Source organism: Belonocnema kinseyi, chromosome 5 (genome assembly GCF_010883055.1).
Source record: "Belonocnema kinseyi isolate 2016_QV_RU_SX_M_011 chromosome 5, B_treatae_v1, whole genome shotgun sequence".
Classification (NCBI taxonomy): Eukaryota; Metazoa; Arthropoda; class Insecta; order Hymenoptera; family Cynipidae; genus Belonocnema; species Belonocnema kinseyi.
In genome coordinates this window covers 115213238-115229541 of record NC_046661.1, presented here as the reverse complement: position 1 = coordinate 115229541, position 16304 = coordinate 115213238, and the positions used below count along the sequence as shown (strand labels likewise).

The 16304-nt window shown below is 28.9% G+C and overlaps 1 protein-coding gene across 1 annotated transcript in view; it reads left to right on the top strand.

The window, feature by feature from the left end:
• Positions 1–11046: 11046 nt before the first annotated feature.
• Positions 11047–16304, top strand: part of LOC117172769 (corticotropin-releasing factor-binding protein) — a 138778-nt gene continuing 133520 nt past the window's right edge. The window contains exon 1 of the mRNA XM_033360975.1: positions 11047–11202. The gene's annotated coding sequence lies outside the window, so the exon portion shown is untranslated. The remainder of the gene's footprint in view (positions 11203–16304) is intronic.

Genomic DNA, 16304 nt, shown 5'->3' with positions numbered 1-16304 from the left:
ATGTTTAGTGGTGCCGGAAGGGTTTTAACATCTCAGAAATTTAAAAATAGATTCTATGGATAGAAAAATGGAATTACATTTTCTTTTTAGAACAAAATAATCACAGGAAACATCATTTAAGTTACCTAAAAAAAAATTGCTGCTTAATTTAAGCATCACTAAGAAGGGCGTATTTCACCAAAATCTAAAGTGAAAACTTTTTTGTTGCCTGTTAAGAAATAAGATTCCTGGATTCCACGTTAGAAAACATGTTTTTTCTCTATGTACTCGGAGAGAAATTTCGGGAGATTAATTCACGGCACTTCTTCTTGATTTCACCAAGCCTTGGTGCGAGAACTAAGATCTCGGAACCCTTGATTTTAAAGCATAGTCCTCAAAGTTTAAGGCCACGCCCGTATGCTTTCAGGTCTCAATTACTCTGGTTTTAGATCATAGAGTGCGAGACTTTAAAGCACGTAAAAATTGTAGCTCTAAAATCAGCGGCTTCCGTGAATTAATCGTTTGAAATTTTTCCCCGTTTCAAAATGGGATATTATTTAAATTTTTTATGGATGAAATGCATAGAAATTTATTGAATTGAATTAACTTTGAATCCATTGAAATTCATACGCTTTCGTTTTTAATTAAATTTCGTTCAAATCCGTCGAATTTTTTAAAATTCTATTAAATTACTTCAAAGTCCAATTAATTATATAAAAGTTCTTGGAATTCTCTCGTGATGCTTTTAGTTCCTTTGAATTCCATTGAAATCTGTAGAATTTCGTTAATTTAGGTTTATTGTGTTCCACTGAATTGCATTTAAATACACCGAAATCCATAAAAATCAATTTTATTCCGTTAAATTCTATTGAATCGCTTTGGATTCCATTCAATACTTTTGAGTCCCTATAAACTTTTATCTCGCGTTTATCTCGAAATCCGATTTTTTCGATTTTCCGAGTTTATGGGCACGAGAAGTCAGCGAATTTTCAACTTATCGAAAAAAACGCCATTTTAAAGATAATTTAATTGTCTATTCGATATAGCTCTTTGTTTTTGTGCAAAATTATTAATTGACCACTTATTTGCATAAAAAATAAAAAAATTCAAAAAAATTTTTTTCTGTCATTTTCTGAAATAATTTTTCCATGCTTTGAAAATAGGTATATGTACGAGGTATACATCTTATAATAATAAAAAAAAACTATTGAAATGTTTCAGAGAGGCACATGACCGATGATGTTGCCCATAAAACCAGAGGGGGGGAAAAAGTTGTCAGTTTTCGCGCGCCATGGCTGATTTGTTTATTATTTTCTGCATTAAAAAATTTTTTATTGTAATAAAACGTCAATCAATATCAGTCCAAATTTGAGATCGAAAAATTGTGTAGTTTTGTTACAAAAAATACCCAAAGTTTTCTTCAATTTTTCGCGATCTATATAGGGATACCCCCTTAATTAATTTTCAATTCTCTTAAAGTTCTAAAATGCTTACAAAAGTTTAAACTTTACTAATTTCTTTTAATTCGCTTAAAGTCATTTGAATTCACCTCGTATTCTTTTAAGCTGATCTCGAATTCTTTTAAATTTCATTCTATGATTTGAAATATGTTATATTACCCTGAAGTCCTAAAGTCTTTGAATTCCTTAAAATTTTTAATTCTCAGAATCCTATGAATTATTTTATATTCTTTACATTTTTTGAATTCCATTGTATTCTTTAAATTCTTCGGAATTATTGCGAATTTCAGAATTCTTCTTCAAAGTCTTTAAAATCTTTAAAAGTCTTCAAATTCCCTAAATTTTTTAGAAGTTTTCTAATTTTTTTAATGCTCTGAATCATTGTTAATTCTTAAAATAGTTTTTGTTTCCATTAAATTATTTTAGTGCTTCCAAATTATTATAAATTCCTTCAAAGTCTTCAAAGTCTCTGAATTCACTTTAATTATTCGATGTTCTGGAATTCTTCAGAATTTTTGTAATTGTTTGAATCTTCTTAAATATTTCTTAATTTCTTAATTCTTTGAGTTGAATTGAATTCTTTTAAAATCCATTGTATTCCTCTAAATCCAGTCGAATTCTGTTGAATTTTATTATATTCCTTTTAAACCTATCTAATTCTCTTGATTTATATAAATTCGATTGAATTTGATTATATTCCATTGAATAATATCGTGTTCTGTCCAATTTCATTGCATTCCTTTAAATCCTATAGAATTCTATTGGGTTCCATTCTATTATATTCAGTTTAATAATATTCAATTCTGTTGAATTTTATCGTGCTTTGTTATATCCTATCGAATTTGGTCGAATTCTATTCTATTCTGCCTAATTCTACCTAATTATGTTGAATTATATTGTATTCCGTTAAATTATATGGAATTATGTTGGATTCCATTCTATTTCATTGAATCCTATTGAATTCTGTTGAATTTGTATTACATTGTATCGTATCAAATTCTATTGAGCTCCTATATATTCCTTTCAACCCTATTGAATTTTGATGAATTTCACTATATTTTATTTAATTGTAGGTATCGAATTCTGTTGAGTTCAGGTTTGATTTAGTCCGTCGTTACATCCCCAGCGAACCGAGTGAACAGAAAGGATACTATATAGCGCATCCTCATAGTATCCACATAGTATCCCTTCAGTATCATGAAAATGAAACTAAAAAAATAGCAAGATGGGCACTTAACTTGTTGCCATTCGGATCCTACATTAAATTTTCCATTAGAATGTTATGAAGTAATTGCAACAGTATTTTTGAAGCGTTAAAATTAAAAAAAAAATGCATTAACTGCTGCTGAAGGTGACTTCAAGCGCATACATAATCGCTTCAGTAGTATATTGCCACTTTAAGATGTGATTGAAGCCGCCTTTTGCCCATGTAAATTATAGGTATTATAATTTTTTAAGTTTTTAACGCTGAAAAAAACTATTGCAATATCTCCGTGACATTCTAATGGAAAATTTAACGTAAAATCCGAATTGCTACAAGTTCAATTCCTAGTTTTCTGTTTTTTTAGTTTTTGTTGCATGATACGGAAGGGATACTATGTGGGTTCTATAAGTATACGCTGTAGAGTATCCTTTCCGTTCACTGGGTCCGCTAAAGATGTACATTGATTTCGTTTAAATTTCATTAAATTATATTAAATTTCACTGTACAGGATCTATGTTAATTTCACGGAATATCATTGAATTCCTGTAAACTCAACCAAAGTTGGTGAGTATGTAAAGATTTGTTGTAGGTTAAAATAAATTGATGGATTTATTTACTTTTGATTGATTGATTTATTATTTACAATCTGACGTATGATTACTTTATTTTTAATTTAAAAAATTAAATTATTTGTAAAATGATATATTATAAAAGAAATGTAAAAAATACCTATGAATTTGAAAGTGTTTAAATGTTTAACAAGCTTTACCTACAGTGGCATAACTACAACTGTGTAGGCTCCAACGCAGAAATGTTTAGGAGGTCCCTCTTATAAAATTAAAAAGCAAACAGCGTATAAGTGCAGCTAAAATACATTTTCAAAAATATCTCACATAGTTCTTCTTATAATATAACAAATTATATTTAATTTTAGACAATTTATATAATAAATTATACATAGTTCTGACTTATCCAATCATTTTGCATCATCAAGTTCGATTGTCAGTAGAGACAGATTTCAGAATCGACTTTGATGCATTCAATTTCGTAAATAGGATTTTATTATTTAAAATTTTTCTGATCGTTTTTTCGCAAGTTGGTATACTCTAACATGCAGGGTTAAATAAATTCTTAAGGGACTATTTTTAAATGGGATAAAGTTGATGACATGCAAGGGGAATTATTTTGTAAAGTCCTTATGATATCGAATCTGTAATTTCTCTGTAAACTATGTATTCACAATGTCTAATTAGACCTTAGACACCTTAAGGTGTGATTAAAGACATTGATTATTAAAAATTCTTCACTAATATCAAAATGCTTCTTACGCTTTGGTTTCCGTTGTTCTACAAAGACTGATTCAATACCCCATTTTTGAGGTATTTGTGTAGCTTCTTCCTTACACTTTTCATACTCAAGTCTGTACTTTTTCGAATGTGGCCTTACAGTGTTTGAGATTTTAAGTGCATGACTTAAATCTTTATTTTCCGCTAGAAGTAATTTTGATAAAATATTTACTTCGTTTAGTATATTGGAAAGCATTGTGTACATGATTATAAATTTAAGCTTCAACACATTTAAAAAAAATTATAGCTACTTGTGGCTGCATTAATCAATAAGGTTACGTTTTTTCATGAGCCGAGAAGATTTCGGAATGTTTCAGACTTGTAAAAAAATCATCCAGACAATTTTAAATACAATTTGTTTATTTGAGAAGAGATTACACAATTTTAGGATAAATTTAAACCAGTTTAGAAGATTGTTAGGACCGTTCAAACACTGGAAAAAATTAAAATATTTAATGAATTTTTAGAAATCTTTAAAAGTATTACAATGTTTTTTATCTATTTTAAAATTAAAAAATTCGGAAATATCTTCTAAACTAACTTAGATTACCGCTAAAATTGTCTTTAAATCTTCGAGACTTGTTTCTAGTGATTTTGGAAATCTTATGTGATGTTTTAAAATTGTTCTAAGTATTCCCTTAAAATTGAAAATTGTTGAAATCCGTTGAAGTACACTGAAATCTATTAAAAATTATTAGTTAAGAATTCTGAATTAAACATTATATTGAATGATTTCGAGTAGTAAATTTGGTTAAAAACGTCGTGTCAATGTTTAAACATTTTTAATTGTAAGAAATCCATGCTAATTTAAAAGAAATGTGCAAAGAAAAAAATTAATTGTATAAACATTACCATAAAGCTTTTGGCAGAATTTACTACTCCCCATAATAATAAAATATTAAGTTTAATGCATAAAATACGGTTTTAATATATTTTTTGAAAAAGAATTGTTTAAACAAATTAGATTTGTTCAAATAATTAAAAAATTGTTAATACATTCCTTCGAATTTCTATAATTGAAATAAATAATGATTTAAAAATGCACAAGAATATGTAAAATTGAAATTAAGATATAATTTTGCCACTGACCGTAAGGGGCCCCCTTACAGAAGGAGGCCTCCCGCAATGCGGGGTTTCGCGGTAAGGACGTTACGCAACTCTTTACCTATTTACTTAATGAATCTGTATTCTAAAAATAAAATTTGTTTACCAAATTATTTTATATTATGGATAGACGCTGAAACGAAAAAAACACGTTTTTGCCAAAAACAATATGTTGATCGAATAAATGATATTCCAAATATACTGAAAAATAATTATCTTAATTTTTTCTAAAAATATTTTATTAATTTTTAAATTAACTTATGATCCATGTCGTCTTGTTTTATTTAAAGAAAAATTATTGTCCTGGTATAAAAGAAGATTTCATCTTTGTCTTTGCTCTTAATTCATTATTTCTCTTAATCATATTTAGTTAGCTAAGTTTACTATAGCAAAAAAGGTGTTTTTAGGGTGGATTGAAATCGAATTTCTTCGGGCGATCCGAAGAGGAAAACACAAAAAGGATAGATGCCTATTTTCCTAAAATCACCATGTGATGCTTAGCGGAATTACCAATTTTATTGTTTGGAACCTGATTTGTTGCATACTGCGTGAACATGACTTCTAGTGGCTCTTTTTAGTTCGTTCTTTAGAATTTTCTCGACTTTTGTAAACCTCTATTTTTTGATGAGGAAATTTAATTCTAAAAATTTATTTCTATTAGAGGACATTTAAATTATAAATGTTTTTTTATAATGAAGACAACAATATTGTGCTCTTAAAGTTTCGAACAAGGGGTTTAGTAAATAAAAATGTATAAGTAATTCTATTTGAAGATAAAACTTATTTCTGAATGTTTCTAAAAGTAGTTGGTAGATGAGAAAATTAGGTTTGTAATTTAAGGGGCACACTGCATACGGGCGTAGGTGCAAAAATACGAATTTTACAGGAGAACTCAAAAACTGTCTAACGTTTCAAGATACAGTTAGGCTTTATCGAAACATGAAACGAATATCCTGAAAAAAGCATCCTCCTCCGAGAAAACCTTTGTCAAAGGTACAGCGTGTCCCCATAAATTCTGATTTTTATACATGAAAATTTGCATAATTTTTTTATTTTTCAATTAATAATAAAAACAAGAAACTACTTTCGAACTGTTGGTTAGCTCTATTGCAATGCAAGAAGAACGCTTTAAAAAAGATAACCATGTGCGAGAAAGAGATAGTTAAAGATTGACAAGCACCAAAAAGCTTCTATTTTTACAAATAAAAACTTACGCAACTGTTTAATTTCTTAATTGAAGAGACAAAGAAAAAAGTACTTTTGAGCTATTGCTTAGCTCTGTTGAGTCGCAAAAAGATCGCTCTGAAGCAGATAATCATGCGCGAGAAAGCCCTGTTCAAATATCGTCGCGCACCAGAAAGCTTTAATATTGACACATAAAAAGTTGCGGAACTGTTAAATTTTTGAATTCAAGAGAAAAACAAAAAAGTACTTTTGAGCTATTGGCAGCTCTATTTAACTGCAAAAAGAGATCTTTAAAAAAGATAACCATGTCCGAGAAAGCCCTGGTCAAAAATCGGGACGCGACAGAAAGCTTCCATTTTGACACATAAAAGGTAACTTTTACAGCAATTATTTCTCTCTAAGAATTCATAATTTTTTATGGACAAACTTAAAAAAACCAGAATCGACACGTGCTCTGAAAATCAATGACGCCGCGGTGACACCACATTATGAAGCATGGCACTTACGCCAGCAAGCATCGCGGCACTTACGCCCGTATGAATTGACTTTTTTTCCTAGACCTTCTTTCGGGTCGAACTGGGCTAAAATGTTCTATAGGAACACGAGTTAGAGGGAAAAAAGTAGTTTAAGCCAATAAACCGATTTTCAAAAATTTTGCACTCACGCCCGTATGCAGTGTGGCCCCTCAAATATTTTTCAATATAGGGAAATAATTTTGTTTTATTCAACTTTTTTCTACGAGATTATAATTTGTTAACATTTGCACACATTCCAAAAGATGAAAAAAATGAAATTATGGGTAAAAACTTATAATATCTTTATTTTGGAAGTGCAGAATGCATAGAAGATAAAAAAATTGCTCCCGGCAAACAAAAATTACCAGTGCTGACAAATTTGAAACAAAATGTAGATTTTTAAAAGATTCGAAAAAATAGAGAATATTGAAAGGATTAAAGAAAATTAAAAAATTTTGCTACGATTCCTCAGACAATTTTAAATGATTTTTCGTTTTAAAACATTAATTTTAAGGGAATCTATAAAAAAATTTTAGAAAATTTTAAAAGATTTTCAAAATTATCAAACAGGAGTCTGAAAGATTTGAAGGACATTTATTTTTTTTTTTTGCAGAATTTTCCAAAATGTTAAGTTAATTCGAATCGTCTTAAAAGATATTTAGAAGATTTTGAAATAAAAGTTTTAAGATAATAACATGTCCAATAACATAATTTTATATAAAACAATATCTAGATTTTGGAAGGTTTCAAAACAAAATTTAGAAGCTTTTTAGGAGGTTTGAAAGGTTGCAAGAAAATACACACTTTTTTTACGATTTCTCAGAGAATTTGAAATGATTCTATATTTTACAAAAATTATTTCAAAAGATTTAAAAACATATTAAAAGATTTTCAAAATTATCGAAAACGAATCTGGAAGAATTGAAGGAATTTCTTTTTACATTTTTTTTTAATTTTTAGGAAAAAATTAAATTGTCTTAAAGATGTCTAGAATTTTTCAACTCATTTTTAAAATAATAAATAATTTTTAAAATCTTAAAAAAATGTAGGTTTTTCAAGATTTCCAAATAAAATGTTAAAATTTTGTAAAGATTGTGAAAAGTTTAAAGATAATTAAAAGAAATTTTAAGATTCCTGGGAATACTTAAAGCTGATTCTTTATTTAAAAAAAATTAATTTTCAGAAAATATTTAAAAAGATTTTAAAGCATTACAAAAGATTTTTAAAAATCCCAAAATTTAATCCGGAAAATTTTGAAATAATTTTAGGAATAATCCAAGTCACTTAAAAAGATATTTATACATTTTTTGAAGTTTGGAGAAATAACAAATATCTTGAAACTTTAAAAGATTGAAAAAAATTGGTAAAAGTTTCTTAAATTTCTTCAAAACGAGAAAAAGTCTGAAATATCTTTTAAATGATTCAATTTTTTCTTAAAATTTCGTAAAATTCTGTAAAATAGAAAAAAAATCTTAGAAATTTTCTAAATACATTATTGACATATGGAAATCTTCAAAAATCTTTTTAAATATTGTAGAACAACCCAGAAAAATTATATTTATATAACCTTAAAGCAAATAACAAAATAAAATAAAAAAATAAATATTCATTCAAAATTTTAATTTGTATTAAAAATGATTTTTTATTATAGTTTACATAACATTTTTTTTTAACTCTAGACTGAAAAATGTTTTCTGGTTGCGAATTCAACAATTGACCTCTTTTGATAGAATTTTCATCTTTTAAAATAAAAATTGCAAATGTTTGGTTTGAAAGTAAAATCTTTTTTGGCTGAGGATTTAACTATTTTATTATCATTTTCCGACATGAATTCAACTTTTATTGATTAAAAATTAAAATATTTTTTATTGAAATATCAACTATCAAATTTTTAGTTGAGAATTCATATTTCTTAGTTGAAAATGTAACGTGTTGGTTAAAAGTTGAAATGCTTTGTTAAAAATTCACTTTTTTGGTTAATTATTTATTAGTTTAGTTTATAATTTATATTTATTTTTAGTATATTAATCTTATTGGTAGAAAATTAAAGTATTTGGTTAAAAATTCAAATATTTGGTTGAAAATTAACTTTATTTGTAAAAAATGCATAGACTCGGGTTAAAAAAAATTTTCTGTGAAAAACACGTCTGTTTTGGAAAATATTTAATGTTTTTTTTTGCTAAAAAATAGAATAGTTGAAAATTAATTTCTATTGTTTGATAATTCAACTATTTTATTGAAAATTTGCATTTTTTTATTAGTTCAACGGTTTTTTATCAAATAAACATCTTTTTGGATTTAAATGTCAGTTTTACATTTTCCGTTGAAACTTCAACAATTTGGTTTAGGATTAACTTTTTTGTTAAGTTTTATATTTTGCATGTCCGAAATTGTACAAAATATTTTCGAATGTTCTCAAGAATCTTAGAGTAATTATAGTTATATAACCTTAAAAAGAAATAAACAATGAAACATGAGAAATATATACTCATTTAAAATTTATATTTATATATTTTCTTGTTGGTAAACAACAGAAATTGTTTGAAAATTTTCAATATAATAAATAATTGAGAAATAGATGTTCTTCCTTTACCCGGACGAATAAAAAATAATTACAGAAGCTAAGAATGGTTTTATTTTTTCTAGACAATTATTTTAGATCCCTGAGAAATTTCCTGATGCATCGGATTAATCAATTTTTTTACTGAGATAAAAATTTACCTTTGTGGGTAGAGGCGGTCGTCAATTTTCAGATGATTGGATAAAATTAGAAGACTGGATTTCTGTGAAAGCTCGAAGGCTATGATCGTACAGCAATTTTCCTTCGGAGAGTAGAAATCGATTCTTACGACTGTTTGTCCCTGGTGCACTGATAATTTAGATTTTAGGGCTAGCAAGTATATAAAAAACACCAAATTTCTTGGTCTACTTAAATTATTTATCTAAAAAAGATATATACATTTTTAAATTAATTAAATTAATAGCGCGCTACGTGCGCGGCTCGCAAGTGTCTGAATATGTTTTAAAAAGGCTCTAATTTTTCCTAATATTTTGCTTAATCATATAAAATAAAAAGAAAGTTATTTAAATCTTCTAGATTATTTTCGGATACACCTGAAATATTCTAAAATATTTTCTAATTTTCTCAAGAATCTTAAAAAATCTATATTCGTATGAATTTATAAACAATTAATAATGCTTCTTTTCTTGTAAGTAATTTAAAAATTTGCGTGACTAAAAAAATATTTAAAAAGCATTTCGAGTGTCCGAAGGTAATGTCACGGTATATTATATGAAGAAGGGAGTGGGGGTTCAAAAGATGAAAAATAATGTTACGTAATATGTGAACGCTCCCTATATAGTTTCTACGATCATGGACAGTGTGTATGCACAGAAGCCATTTCTACTGATTTTTTATTACAGTCAAACTCCGACATAACGCCCTTAGATATATCCCTTCCGAGAATTGTCGTCACGCCGCAGGTAGGTGTAAAAGGAGCTGCGGGGGAGGGTGTGGTGGTCATTCATGTGTGAACACGTAAAGAAAGTTTACATACGGAGAGGCACTCTCTCGGATTTGTTTCCTACCACCGCCAGCCCAAAAACTGGAACAGTATTCGAGTTGCATTGCAATTCCTAAAATTTTACACAAATCGATGAAAAAATGTGCTGAGATATCCACAAAGGGGTTAAGTTCAAGAGAATATATTCCCAGTTTTTTTTTTATTTGACGGAGAATTCTACCACGCATCTTAATTATTTGTAATCTGTTATAAAGATATTTTCTTAACTCCTTCATATACTTTCCTCTAGAAGACTGAACTTGAGAAACAATATGCAATAAGGCGAATCGTATTGAATTGTTTCACTCAATTTGAAGCGAGTTAATTGAAAACTCGATTTACCTGGAACCTCGTCGATTTAAAATACAGACCAGCTTAGACCTTACGAGACAATCGGTTCCTAAGAAGGATATTGAAAAGAAGAGAAGACATAAGAAAAGGAAAAAGGAGAAAAAAATGAAAGAATAAAAGGGGAAAAGAACGAAGATAAGACCCTCATTGATAAATGAACTGGCTGATTGGAGGCGAGCTACGTAAATGCTGACGTCGTCACCTTCTACGTAAACAGTGTCGTTAAACACCCGGTGATAACTCTTATGATATAAGAATGGTAAGAATGATTTAGAGATTTGCACTCTTCTCGTGAACCACTCGTGAAGAGAATAATCTTTTGCTTCTAGACAAGCTGTCTACGAGCCAAACATTTTGAGTCTCTTATCAAACCTCAGTCTCTTCTCGGCTTTAATAGCCGAAACTACTTTATGATATAAAAAATCAAATTGTGAAATCTGTGTCTAAAAACGGGAATTGAAAAAATGGGGTTGTATTTCAATCTATCTTAAACAGGTATTTAATTTAAATTTTAAGAAATTTTATAAAAAATATTTTTCTTTTCATCACAATAAAAAGAAAGAATTGAAATTTAGAGTGATCAGAAATTCTTTTTTCAAATGTTCGTTAGTGGAGAATTTTGAATTGTGAAAGCCTTTCAAACTGTTTATTTTGGTAAACAAATTCTATATTTAAAATTTCCAAAAGAGGATGAATGTAAAAAGTTGGAATTGAAATATTAGAACTCGAATAAAAAGGCATTTTTGCTTTCATCAACACTAAAATTTTAATTTTTTTAGTTTTATTTAAAAATGAATGTGCATATGAAATTCATAAATATAATTAACATTATTTTTCGAATTCTGTTGAAGTTATAAACCTAAAAATGATTAAAATAGTGAAATATGTTCTTTAAATCACTAATTGAAAAAATTGGAATTTATTTAGGTTCAAATTTAGAAAAATTCTATCTGAAAAAATAGGTGGATTTACAAAATTATGAGAAAGAAACCTGGAAGATTTAAAGAGAATTTGTTTTATTTTCTCCAAATTTTAGGAAAAATTGGAATCATTTCAAAAGACAGAAGTTTTTTTTTTAAATTTTCAAAATAATAAAAAATTTCCAATTAACTAATGTAATAAGACTTTCAAAGGTTTCAAGATAATGCATTTTTTTTAATTCCTCGGAATATTTAAAGTGAATTTTCATTTTTTAAATTCATTTTAAAAGAATATTAAAAAATATATAAAACATTACAAAAGATTTTCATAAATATCGAAAATGAATCCAGAAGGTAAAAATGTCAGTTGAAGTTCTCACGGATTCTATTGTTGTTGACATGGTTGTAGATGAAAACTTGCGATTGATGTGGGTCCCATATATTTGAGCTGTGATAGACAATCTTGTGAGGCGCGAGATTTGAAAGTAGTTCATTCCGAGATAAATTTTAGTATATATATATATATATATATATTAAAAATTTGTCAAAATGACAACCGCAGGATTTCACCGGGAGCCGGTGCTAATCTGAAAAATTGCACCCGCTCCCAGCGAAATTACGGTAAAATTTCAGCCACAACCACGTCTCACGACCGTTAGATAGGTGGTTACAGTCTGTAATGAAATCAATACGAGGATCCGGTAAAAGTTTCGTGCACCCTGAGAACACGGAGCGATCCAAGAACTACGCCTTCTGCATTTTTCCCGCAAGTGTTTTAGCATATTGTTGACACATAGGGATGCTTTTCAGGCTCTTAAAGAGTGAAAGATTGGCACCTGCAAGAGCGCCGATGATAAGGACGATTAGTTTAACAGAATATTGCGGGTACAATCGTTGCAACTCCCTTATAAGGTCTCTATACCTCTCTTTCTTTTCATTCTCCTTGATTAGGATGTTTTTGTCAGCTGGTGCCGAAAATTCGATAACGAACATGGTTCGCTTCGCGAAGTCAAGATGAACCATGTATGTGCGTGTGTGTACAGTAAATCAATGAAATACATTGTACGTTATTCAGTGATCATTTGTGGAACTAATTACTTACCTGTGCGGTGGCGTTTGGAACTAATTAAATATCGCTAGCTAGACGGTATGGCGAAGGGCTATCTTAATGCTCACTTTTCTGTAGGCGTGATAGTCATAACATGGTGATTTCGAATACAAATTATTTTTCCTCTTAAGGCCATGTGATGAGTATAACAGCTGATCATGTCAGCCCTAAGATCAATATTTTTCACACATATAGAAAAATAACAGTTTAAATAACGCGTAAATTTTGTTCGGGAAATGTTAATAAATATTAAAGGATCGTTTGTGGCCTTGCAAAGAGTTAGAGGAAGGAAAAAGTTTATTTATGCAAATAATGATTATCGACGGACACATTTAGGTTTTGCAGCAGAAGTTTGACTTTTAACTTTCTCTGACGGTAATCATGCAATCTGTTTTACCCACAGACCCTAAAAGTTCGAAGTTGTCTACTCGCTGCGCTAGTGCTGCTCTGACACAGCTGATACCAGAATGATAAGTATCTCAGACCAAATATATTTATTTGCATTTCATGTGCAAATATTAGTTTTCGCATTATTTATGCATAATGTTCATGAGCGATTTTTGTCGTTTTGACCCACTTTGATAAATATAAACATCATAACTAGCCCATTGACAACATTGCAAATTGCTTTCAGGGTTTGACGACAGCACGGTCGGTATTTCTCCAAAATAGTAATTAAAAAAAAACTTTTTTCAATATTCTAATTATTTAGGACCGGAGGCACATTCTTGCATGCCTTCTATTAATCGTGCCAAATTTTTAACACGATATCTCATTCCGTGTGGACGTAAGTTGCGAAAGAAAACTTCCACTGGTGTTTTCTTCAAAAAAAATTTTTTCTCAAAATTTCCACCGGAACGAAGCAGAAACATGGACCTTATTACCTCCTCTTTCATTTCCCAAACTTTCAGAGCGATACCTCATTTAGTTTAGACGTAAGTTGGGAAAGAAAAATTGAAGACCAGGTTTGGTCACGTGACCCTCTCGTCACATGGCCTTAAACTGAAACATTAAACGTGTTTTTAAAATTAACATGTTTTAAATAAAGCCTACGTAATAAGTAATTGATCAGATTTTTTTAGATATTTTTTTCTTATGTTCAAAAAATTTTAAACTTAAAATATCCAGAAGAGGACGAACATAGAAAAATTGGAATTGGGAAATTACAAATCGCATAAAAAGAGGTTTATTTCAAGTCTCGTTTATTGCAAGCCAAGCTATTCGTTTATTGCATCTTCCCGAACTCCCACCATTGTCACATGTTGCGTATAGCCAATAGTAGTGAAAGCGGGATCGTATTGGAAGACCACCTTACAAATAGGTGTAGTGCTGTGGCCGAAAAATTATATTTTCTGACCATAATTTTTGAACTAATTAAAATGTTAAGGTTCTTTTCTCTGTAAATATGTTAATTTTATAAACCTTAAATAAATATGCGCTTAAAATCAGTAATTGCAAAAAGGGATGCATTTCAATTCAAATTAATCAAGTATTAAATTTTAAATAAAAAAGAAAAATATGTAATAATTGTTGTTTATTAAAATGAAAAATAAAAGAATTGAAACGTTCGATAATAAATAATTTCGAGTTTCAAACAGCTTTAAAAATTAAAATCTTTTAAATAAAATGTATGTAATAAGTTATTAATCAAATTTTAAAAATACAATTTTTCTTTAAACAAATTCTACATTAAAAATGTGCAGAAGACAATGGATGTAGAAAAAATGAAATAGGAATATTATAAATCGAATAAAAACATTTGATCTTGCACTAGCACGAAAATTTCATATTTTTTAAATAATTATATTTAGGATCTTGCTGTTGAATTTTGTCAATGTTATAAACGTTAAACGCCTCTTGTTAAATCTCAGTCTCTTCTCGGTTCAAAAATTTAAATTGTGAAGTTTGTTCCCTAAAATTTCAATCGAAAAATCGAGAAATTTTTAAATTTAAATTAATCCGATACGTATTTATTCAATTTAAATGAAAACAAGAAATAGTTAAAAATCGCTTTTCCTTTCATTAAAATAAAAAGAAGAAATTGAAATTAGGATCAAAAAAGACTTTTAAAATAATTTTTATTTTGTTAAAAAAATTCCACATTTAAAATATAGAACAAAGAACAAACGTGAAATCCGGAATTATAATATTAAAAATTGAATAAAAGCTCATTTGACCTTCTATCAGCTCCCACATTTCAAAATTTTTCTAGATTTATTTGGAAATAAATATACATCCAGAATATTTTTCTTCTGATTTTAGACAAAAACGAATTTCACAAAATTACGAGTTATTTTAACCTTGAAGGATAATTTCCGATACTTTATAATTTCTGATATTCAGTTTTGCAAAAATAGAAACATTCAAGTTTTTTTAAATTATGTTAAGATTTATCCCTCACAGCAATAGGATATATAGGGATATTCCATTTTATCCCATTTATCTACCAGGTTTTCCTAAGGATTTCCCAGGGATAACCCGTCGAATATCCCGCAAGGCGGAAATTTGAATATCCCGTAAGCGTCCCAGGTTTACCCTGGATATCCTGGGGTTATCCCTGGGATATCAAAATTTCCGCATTGCGTAATATCGGACGGGTTATCCCTGGGATATCATTGGGACAATCTGGGAGATAAATGGGATCAAATGGGGTATCCTGGTATATCCTATTGCTGTGAGGGATAGTTCTCTTTTTCCGTCGAAGTCAAAATTGGAAGAAAGTATAAACTTTACTAAATAATGGCAATTTATTTTTATTATATGAAAAGTGATAAAATAACAAAATACGAAAAAGGCTTGCTTTGTTAAAAAGTTTCTGGTACGTGTCATTATTTTATCTAAAATATAAGTTGTCTCGTCAACTAAATTTTAAGTATTCTTATTTGAAGAATTTCAAACATAAGTATATAAAAATTAAAAACATTTAAATTTGGATCTTGAAAATTCGGAAAATTTCAGTTCTAATACACAACTAAATGGTAAACAAAATTGAAATATATTAAACAGGTAAATATAAAATTGTCGAAACTAAATCTTTTCCAAATTGGAGTCGTTTAAAGGAGGCGGATCAATAAGGCCGGTTCTTGGGCCATCTGCAGATTGGTCTCAAACATGTTTTATTTTATTCATCTAACTAGGTCTCATAACCCCTTAAAAGGATTTTTCCTGAGAGTGATCTGATTTCAAGGTATAGTCATTTTTAAGTTCGTATTTTACATGGATTTTCGCACTTTCAATCAAATCATGCTAAGTTTCACATTGTTAGTATTGCTCACGCAAGATCATACTTGGCCAAAAACTGCGCACGTATATGCGTTACAACATATGTTAAAGCCATCATTTTTCTCGAGGTACTTTGCCTTCAAAATAGGGCTCATTTTTATACTTTATTAGGTTTGTGATCATGAAAGGAGTAAAAATGTCCTACTTTATCAAATTTATTAGCAATATTTTCTATAAAATAATCTAAATAATCTTGGAGACATTTTTCTAAGAAAAGGTATATTAGTTTACAGTCAATCAGAACTTATGGTCGATTAGAGGCTAGGCACTCTGCAACAGCCTTATTC